This window comes from Capsicum annuum, chromosome 5 (genome assembly GCF_002878395.1).
Source record: "Capsicum annuum cultivar UCD-10X-F1 chromosome 5, UCD10Xv1.1, whole genome shotgun sequence".
In the NCBI taxonomy this organism is placed as follows: domain Eukaryota; kingdom Viridiplantae; phylum Streptophyta; class Magnoliopsida; order Solanales; family Solanaceae; genus Capsicum; species Capsicum annuum.
Genome location: NC_061115.1, coordinates 23,323,648 through 23,334,366, shown reverse-complemented (window position 1 = coordinate 23,334,366; position 10,719 = coordinate 23,323,648). Strand labels below are relative to the sequence as shown.

At 35.8% G+C, this 10,719-nt stretch overlaps 1 pseudogene; it reads left to right on the top strand.

Annotated features, from left to right (window-relative positions):
* The window catches only part of LOC107871661, a 16,753-nt pseudogene extending 8,390 nt beyond the window's left edge, over positions 1–8,363 (top strand).
* The last annotated feature ends 2,356 nt before the right edge of the window (positions 8,364–10,719 follow it).

Genomic DNA, 10,719 nt, shown 5'->3' with positions numbered 1-10,719 from the left:
ATCTATTATTTGAAATATAGTAGGCTCTGTAATTTAGTATATACAGAGAGTTATGGTCGATTAAAACTGACACAAATTACAATGACTACTAAAACTTAATCGATCGAAATAGTTTCAACTCGTCCTTGTGTTGAAGGACCTCTATGGTCTAAATTCATGCTCAAATGGATTCATATACTACATAAACATGCCAAATTGGCATAGGATTTAAGGCTCTAGGATTATCATCGCACCAGAGTCATGGTTTTTATTCTAGCCCGAATTGCAGGGTGTTACATTATCTCCCCCTTGGGATCATTCGTCCCTGAATAATGGATAGAATGTCAAAGTCTTAAGGATATGGGATAACGCGAACATGATATGTTCCCTAAGAAAGAATACACTAATCAGAAACATGACTATCAGATTGGAAAAACTGATGTTTTAAATGCTTATGTCGGACATGCATATCCAAGGCATGGAATACACAACTGAAGCTACTCATAGGCTAAATTCTCATAATGAATCATGCATATATGATGCATGGATCTGTGACCGAGTTGTTCTCATGAATGCAGGACTGAATACACTGATAAACTGAACTTTTCTATTGAACATGCATTTCTAATGCATGTATATCTAACTGAACTAACGTATGAACGTATGGATAAATACGCAATAATAATTGATGTGAAGCTTGTAATAAGAATCTATGCATACAACTGAATGGGGTATCTCCCCCTTGGTACCCTATGTCCCTCTATGAATGCTCAATTCACTAAGATACTCAGAAAACTGAGGAGATGCACAGGGCACCTACGAATTGAATCATACTTGAACATCTGGAATCTGAATTTAATGCATGATGCATGAAATAGGCTATACTCGTAACTACTGGTATACTCTATCTTGGAATAGAGCATGTCTGAGATTTTGAGTAGCATGAATAAGTGCAAAGACGAGAAAACAAGTCATGCGAATCTAACTGCTAAACTAACTTATTGGCCATATAGACTGAATTATACTACACCCTCATACTTAACTGGAGTATCTCTTCATCACAATTCCCTAAAAAATTTCTAGCAGTAATAGGGAGACATGAATCTTGGGTATGGATTTCACAAGACATCCAACTGAGGAATCAATACATTGACACTACTCTGCAGTCTGGAACATAGGCATATAACTCCTAAATTAGGATAGAATTACCAGGCCTTTGGCATTACAGCTTCTTACTTTCAAGCTTAGCACACTTCTTGAATATCACTTAACTATACTATTCTCCTTAATTATCATATTATTCAACTCAGCTTAAAATTCTCATATGAGCATTGACAAATCTTTCTACTAATGTCGGAAATAACTTAATCCCTTCGCCGTGATCAAGCCTAACTCTAAGTTACAAAAATACAACATGCCAGACCATGCTACTATTCTAAACCATATGATGCAATCTTCTATATCTAATTTAAAGATCACATCCTAAGTATAACATGCCTTACCACTTCAATGACTACTCTGAACTCTTACTATGAAGTCGCTAGCGCATATAGAGTTCCTTTACAACAATCTCAACATGCCATTCAAGCCTACCTTTATAACCACATATGAGCTTCAAAGCAAACACTCATAAAGGCATACTTCACATATTCTCTAAACCACTATCAATATCACTCCCACGAGCTACCCTAAGAACATACACATACAAAATTCCACTAAGCATCACATAAATAAAAACATGGCCCCAAATCTTACTTCATACTTATGGTCTTATCTAAACAAGTGTACTATGATCTTTTATCAACAAGGTATAATTACTCACCAACACTATCATCGCATAAGGAGGAGTCATAAAAAAGTTAGAACATAAGATCTGGAGGCATGAAATGATACTATATGAAGCTTGACACTCATCTGAGGCCTGAGGAATAGCAAAACAACAACAGGGACTCACCAAAGAGCTCTGAATTTAGGGTATTCATGGCTATAAGCTGAATCTCGCCAATCATTTGGCGTAAAACATGAGTTATGGAAATAGAGCACATTATAAAGCGTGAGTACATGACTCTCTATCATATGTATGAGCGTGAACTGATCATAGAACTAAATCGTAAAGCATGAGTAGGTATTAGGATCACTGAGAAATATTAAGATAGGAATGGGTTGAGATTCACCCTTACTTTTTGATGTTCTACATCATCATGAAATCACTACAAGAATCTGAGAGTCTTACTTGGTTATTTGTTTAGTCATATCCCCCTAAGCTTAAAGCTATCATCTTAAGATTTGGGAGGTACCTTACTAGACTTTAAACTTAACTACACTCACTGCACTCTGGGTTTTGAAATATGACAATACATAAAATTAATAAAACTTAACCCGAAAGACCACACATGAGATTGGGACGCCCACTGCTAATACTACCTCCTGAGGCACACTCTATCATTCTATAACCCCAATAGTCATCATTTATTACTCGAACACTTACTAACTTCGAATCTTCATGAGTATCCCCAAAGTTGAAGTGCACACCCTCTAGTGCCTATACTCTTATTTCTATTAGCATAACTTTCAAGGACTCAACCTTAGATTATAACACCTAACATGGGTATCACCAAGTCTTCAATGTGTCACTCTATTTCTATCATAGTCTACCAACATAGCAACTTCAAACTTATTTCCCTCTACCATGATAATCAAGTTCATATCAAAAGGCTCAACGCTATCAATCAAAGGTCCTTAACTTGGCTATTTAGAACACCATATACCATCTAGCTAGTCTTTTTCCACCTAGAAACTCAATGGTATCAATAGCCACACACAACATGTAATAGCCTTAGAAAAACTTTACAGCTTCATACCACCTTAGGCATACTTCTACATCACCTATACAACGCCATACTTCATTATGAATCAAATAAACTTAGGCACTTGCATACACTGTTCAAGCCTATAGATCACTTCCATATAACTAGTATCAGTAACCAAGGAATCATCACATCCACCTCCATGGCCATCAATTGTTTCAAACTTAATGTCTAGTGCTAAACATGATTTACAACCAACCTTACACATAATCCTCACTTAGAAACTATGAAATAAACATCAATAAACACTAGTACACTAGAACTTCATAACCACAATAATTGATCATGACCTTACGGTTTTCCTTGTCATAATCCATTAGGACGTACTATTTCAACACATCAAGCTTACAAATCTAATCCCACGAAACATGTATCATCAATCGCTTGCCACTATTCACCACCACTCCATTTAAATTCAAGCGTATAGTCTAGCATCAATCATTTACAGCCAATGAAGATTGCAACATAATATAAATATACTAATCCTTCAAATTGGGATATTCTACCCAAATACTTCAAAAATATACTACATACTTTCTCACAAGTAGTATTAGTTTACAACTACCAATGAGAAGAAGGTTAAGGGGTAAGGTCACATAATAGACATGATCAACCTTAAGCTTATATTATAACCATACAATCTTATCAACTTACGGCTTTCTCACATCACACTTAATTACCCCAATGGGCATTTAGACTACCTTCAAATACCCCATATAACAATGAGTCTATACTTACAACCTACTGGCTAATCTAGCCATTTTCATTCATAGCCTATAAGGGGTTTCTATAACCACTTTAAATATCCACTCTAGGCTCTTTCTCTATTTTGAAAGAAAGAAAACAAATAACATTCTGAGTCAACACTTTCTCCATGTACTACCATACAATCCATAAATGGTACCACCATATTAGTCTACCATCATGAAAGGGTATATCATTCTCAATCAGCGGTTATTCAACTATAAATATTTAATCACAAAAGTCACCCTTACTCTGACCTCTAACTTTGTGACTTCATATCACAAACTTCTTGGTCTAATTTCACTACCAATAGGTCATGATATTGATACTCTAACTTATAATACTACTCAGGTGGAAATACAGTTCCAACAAATACAAGAACAACAAGATAAATAAAAAGTTACTAGTGAATCTAAATAGGCCTCACACGGCTTCACTAGACTTTGATTTTTGTGTTTTGAAGAAGAATAAGATAAATGACAAGGCAACTATGCTAGTGAATCGAAATAGGCCTCACACGGCTTCACTAGACTATTGTTTTCAACAACACAATGATATCAAGATTACAAGAGATAGAAGCTTGATACATAATATTCAATGACTCAAGAATACACATCTTACTTTTGTCTTAACTGAACGCCTCATAAGAACGAGGACACAATTTTACACTAGGGAACTCCTCTTTCGTCCTTTGTGGGACTTCTAAAATTTCTGCTAGATAATCGAAGAACATTTGGAACACCAGAGTAAGGAAGAAATTAGGATAACTTTTCTTTTCATATGGGTGATACCATAGCACGAATTAGAGTATGAAGGAGGAACATTCTGACTCTATAGCACAAACTAGAACATGAAGAAAGAGAGACATTCCTAAATGCCTAGTAGTCTCCCGCTTATAAGTGTGGCGCGCTACACACCCATAAGCAAGAATCTACCCGATACAATTTCGCAGATACCCAGGGACCTAAACCGTGGCCCTGGCCATGACGAGAATTCCCGAACCCAAAGTCCTGGAACACCCTCTGTCTATCTGGTAATCATGCACATAATTCATATGATCAAAGTAATACGGAATAGACACAATAATACGGAAACATGGTCAACAATTTAAAACAGTTAAAGGCCTGAAAACATCCCCAACAATATTTAATAAATATATGCAACAGTCTGCAAAATCTCTAATGACATACTATCTGAATAACTGGGACAAGGCCCCCAGCAGACCAAAAACCATACTGAAATAAATACCTAAATGACTAGGCCTTCCGAAGCAAAGAAAGCTCACCAACTGAACTCTGAGACAACCCTGTCTGTAGACTCTACTGAGGATCTAGACCCCTAGACTGCGCCTTAGTACCTATGAGAAATCTGAAAAATTCATAATAAGAGGGAATTCACCAAAAATCATGCTCTCAACGAGAATTCATTCTTAAATACATGGTTTCATACATTTATATTCTCAAATCACTTTGGGTAAGGTCAAAAGACCAAAACAATGATGTTAAAACATTTAATACATGAATATATATATAGATTCAAAACCCCATTCTAAAACATGATTTTTCTATGCCCATGAGAATTTAGGAAAACCTCGTGTACCTCTATTTTGGAAAATAATGGATGCTTCTTGAAGCTTGTGGATTGGGGATTCCGAATCTCTAATCAATTTTGAAAACCCACGGTTGAGTCTTGATTTATTTGGATTTTTAGTTTGAAACCCTTGGGAGTGTTCTTGAGAATTTTTAGATGAATGTGGATGTATTTTGGAGAATTGGGGACTGAATTTCATGTTTATGGCTGAATAAGGGTGGGAAAAGGACCATTTTGCCCCAAAAACGGAGCGTTTAAGTCACTTGAAATCATAAGATATGCGCCGCATATGATATCGCATATATTTAAATAGGCACTGTATATGATATCGCCTATATTTACATAGGCACCACATATGATATCGCCGCATATGCTATCGCATATGCTTTCCAGTGGCCATGTGCGATTGGTTAGGCGATGTATACTACTTTGAAAGGCCATAACTTCTTTCTTGGGTTTCGGATTTTAGCAAAATTGGTATCGTTGGAAAGTTAACTCGAAGACCTATCATTTGACACATAGTAGGCTCTCTAATTCGACATATATAGACAGTTATGGTCTATGGAAGCTGACACAAATTATAACATCTACTAAAACTTAATCGATCGAAATAGTTTCAACTCGTTTTTGAGTTGAAGGACCTCTATGGTCTAAATTCATGCTCAAATGGATTCACATACTACATAAACATGCCAAATTGGCATAGGATTTAAGGCTCTGGGATTATCAACGCATCAGAGTTATGGTTTTTATTCTAGCCCGAAATGCGGGGTGTTACAACTCCCTTCCAGAATAACATCTAAGAGCTATACAACACCTTCCCACACAATGGGGAGAACCTAATAGCACAATAGGAGACAAACATATTTGTCACAGCACTCTGATAATAATGTTTGGGCAACTCAGCTTTCTATTACTTGTACAATAAAAATAACGGATGATCCAACTGTGCATGTATTCACCTGGAAGAATATATCTAGATGAGATAAATAAAACACAATCTTGAATAATGTGTTGCAAGGTAAAATGTTTCAGAGTAAAATTAAAGTTATAGTAACGGAGAAATGTGCAGAGTTTTCTTATAGACTCCCGACTTTCTCTTCCAATAAGGGCAGGATGCAAGAAAGTGTGTTCCCTCCGAGACACCCGAGCAGGTTATTTCTAATAACATTCTAAGTGTATGTTTACAGAAAGAGAGGCTAAGCATATAATCAAATTATCAATTTTACTAAACAACGTAAGGCACCTTCTGCAGCATATTAGAATCAGCATACACGCCTCATGATTGATTGTTACATCTCCACCTTTTTTGGGGGAATCTACCTTTCTTTTTGATCTATCAAAATAATTTCTCCGGACAAATGTTCTGACTGATTCTCCCCTGATGAAATTAACACAGGTACTCGCTGTTTCACATCTGAGACCAGGGAGTTGACATAGAATCCTGTTTAAGATCCTTGATAGCATGCTTCAATTTATCTTTTGAACTTTCCTGCATTGTTATTTCTGAAGAAGAACCAATGCTAAATGCTTGAGACGTTGAGATATGGTATGTTGCTTTGCCATTCACAGGTGCAACATCCTTTAATTTATATTTAGATGCACGAAGCGTATCAAACACTGACGAAGAACCAACAGTAGATCGTCGAGTCTGCTGGAAGGATACATTGCACATGACAAGCTTCTCCTCTGGAAGGATACATTTTTATCTTTTTTTTTACATCCTCTCCATAGTCTACAGACAGTTTCGGTTTATTGATTTTTAATTTACTGAAAATGAATATAAAAAATAAACTAAATATAAAACCATGACTGACCGTCGGATGTGTAATAAAAAATCCGACCTAGTGGAATTAAAATAACCGACCGATGTCCCTCGATATAAACCGACCCCATCAGTTCTTTGAAACTGACAGACATGACTCGATATAAACCGACTGACAGACATGACTCGATATAAACCGAACACGTCCGTTGGTTCTTTGAAACCGCGAGCCATAAATCAACATTTCTGAGTGCATCCGTTTGGCATTGGTGTTGGTCACTACACTGATCCTGACATTGTTGGCTTTGGTCACTGTTTTCTGGTAGGTTTTAGTGGTGTTCTTCAAAAATCTTTGGGCTTCAAGTGTATCACAGTATCCCTTATGCCCGGAAGGCTTATTTTCTTTACATTTTCACTACATTTATGGCCAAGTGGTGAAATAATATCCCTTAGTTGTTCCAATGCTCGAACATTATATTCTTGTCAATGAAACTTCTATGAGAAGACCATTTCTTTTCCAAATCTGCAGCAAATTTTGAACTAACTACACAGAGAGTGTGGTACAACTCTTTGATGTTATTCTGAAATGGAGTTCCAGGTAAAAGTATTTGCATCTCTGTCTCAACCTTTTTCAAAGCTTTCCACACAAGGCTTTGCTCATTCCGAGCAGTGTGCCCTTCCAGGTAACTTCAGGAGTATTTCTCTAATCTCTTTGGCATAACCGTCTCCATCTTCTCCCATGAGAATCCTGACCAAGTCATGGCTGATTCTCAACACAATCTTACTTTTAGCTCAGGATCTGAGCTTCACCATATGTATTAAGTTGTGTATTCCAGAAAAAGTTCGACATCTTATAAGTAAGAGCATTTTGGGAACCAGCTATGACTTGTTCAAGATTCTCATATGCAATGATAGAGATGGTTATGCCAAAGAAATGCGAGAAATCCTTGTAAAATACCTGGTCTTCTGGTCCTTGAACAAGGGAACACTGCTCAGAATAAGCAAAGCCTTATGTGGAAAGCATTGAAAAAAGTTGAGACTGAGAAGCACATACATTACTCCGGAACGCTGTTCCAGAATAACATCAAAGAGCTGTACAACACTCTCTATGCAGTTAGTCCAAATTTACTGCTGATTTGGAACAAAAATGGGTTTCTCTTAGCAAGTTCCATTATATTGACAAGAATGCCCGACCATTGGAAGAGCTTAGGGATATTATTTCACCACTCGTCCATAAATGTAGTGAAAATGTAAAGAAAATAAGCCTTCCAATTAAGGGATACAGTGATACACTTGAAGCTCACTGATTTCCCAAAAGCGTTCTTTAAAAAATTCCATAGAATCCAGGCTACTTTTATGAACATAATATGTGGCATCGACGACGGATGCCAATCATAGCCTATAATTTTAGGAAATAACAAACAAATTACTCACAATACATATAAAATTTTCTTCACATTGTCTACCTAAACCCACATGTGTTAGAAAAATCACTAATTTAGTAAAATCTTGGGCAAAGGCATGTGGGACTAATATAAAATTCTCTTCACATTTCGAGTTAATTTATAATGCTCAAAATAAGAATGCGCAAATACTCAAACACATAAATGCATCTTAATAGGCCAGGTAAGTAGCTAACTGACGCTTAATAACAAACATAGCTTCTTTAGGGAATGATGAAATACAATAAGTGTGACTATTAAATCATAAGTTTATATATTTGTGATAATTATTTTGTAACATTTATCTAAGTAGATATGTTTGTCATAACCATCCTTGAAAGTCCATAGAAGTAGCTACATTGACTAAATTTATGACACACATATCCAATAGATAAATGTAAAAAATATTTATTACAAATATAAAAAATTACAATTGAAGAATCGATGGAAGTATTAAGTATTAATCTTTGATGTGAAATTTATGATATAGTCAAATAAGACATAAAATAATCAAATACATGTCCAAACATAAATTAAGAAGCCCACATACAACATATATGCCATAATCTAGGGGTAATTTAAGATTTAATTTTAATGTGTTCACCTTTTAAAGTTTTAGCTTTGAATTCATTGTAACTTAAAATTATGAATTCATAATTTTTATTTTGTTGTAGTTTTAGTGATTTTTTTTCATTTATACTGTACGTCTAAAGTAACGAATTTAAATGAACCCGATATCATTACACTACATCTTGCTCTATATATGTGCTATATGTTCTAAGCTATTCATACATGATACAACTGCATTTTATCCAATGAATAAATTTTTCTTTTCTCATTTTCTGTCTTTTAAAATTGATTAGTCAAATAAAAATTTCGTTATTAGTGTCACATGTAAATTGGAGAATATTAAAGAAAAAATATGTGTTGCGTACAAAAACTATAGCAACAAATTAGTCTTTTAAGATTGCTTTCAAACATTTATAAAGCATAAACCAAAAATTCACAACGTCATAGCTAAAATGAATATATTTTTCAGACATTTAGTGTTGAATTTCCTTAGGGTGTATGCATCACAGTCATACCCTCTGAACAAGACTAATCCATTTGCTGTCGGAGATAAGATAGTCTATGCATGGATCAAGACACTGGATCACTTCTTTTGTTACCACCTCCTTCATGACTGGGTTCAACTTCCTCTGGTGCTACACACTAGGTTTGTGACCTTCTTCCATGAATATCTTATGGATGCAAAAGGTGGAGTTTATCCCATGATATCTAACATTTGCTACCCAATAGCCTTCTTTCTCCTTTTTAGCACTGTCAATGCTTATTTAACCTGTACATCAGATAATCTTGTAGAGAGAATCACAAGTAAAGTGTTAATCATCCCCAAGAAAAATATATTTGAGGTGTGAGGGCAGAGCCTTTAGCTCCAATTTCAAAGCTTCCTTAATGGATGGCTTGCGAGAAGGACCGAGGGGCCTATTCAAGGGATCAAAGCCACTCTTATGAATAAAAACACTTGCAACATCTAAAATTTGAACCATCTCATTTGCTTCCACATCACTAAATATGTCATGTCCCACCAAAGCTGTCTCCAAGGGATCCTTGGAAGTAATAAGTGGTAGCTCTAATTCAAGGTCTATAATTGTGATGGAAAACAACTCCTCATAGACAAATGGTAGCTTCATTGCTTGAATACATCAAATACCTTGATGTTATCATGAGCTCGCATAGTTAGTTGCTTAGCAGCTACATCTAACAATGCATGTCCAGTAGCTAAGAAGGGACATCCCAAAATAAATAGGATTGTCAGATCTGCATCAAAATCTAAGATAAAGAAATCCATATAAAATATAAGTGAACCTACTTGCACTAACATGTCTTTCACTATTTCATCAGGTTTGGTAAGTGAGAGGTCAACCAATTGCAATACCATTGTGGTGGGCCTCGAACTACCCAACCTTATCTTCTTGAACAAAGAGGTGGGCATGAGATTTATGCTCACTCCAAGAACAGACAAGCCTCGATCATTAATAGATTACTTAATTATGACCTAAATAGTAAAGCTCCCTGGGTCCTTGAGGTTTGTAGGCAATCTGTTCTGAATCCGTGAGGTGCACTTTTCAGTAAGTGCACTAATGGCATATCCTACCAATCCGTTCTTATTTAATGTACTTGGAAAATTTAGGAACTTCATACAAAACATCAACAAGAGAAAGGTTAAAGTGAACCTATTTCAACAAGTCAATAAACTTTTGGTAACATGCTTCCTCTTTCTGCTTTTTCAGCCTTCTGAGAATGGGGGAGGTGACTTCATACTTGCCAC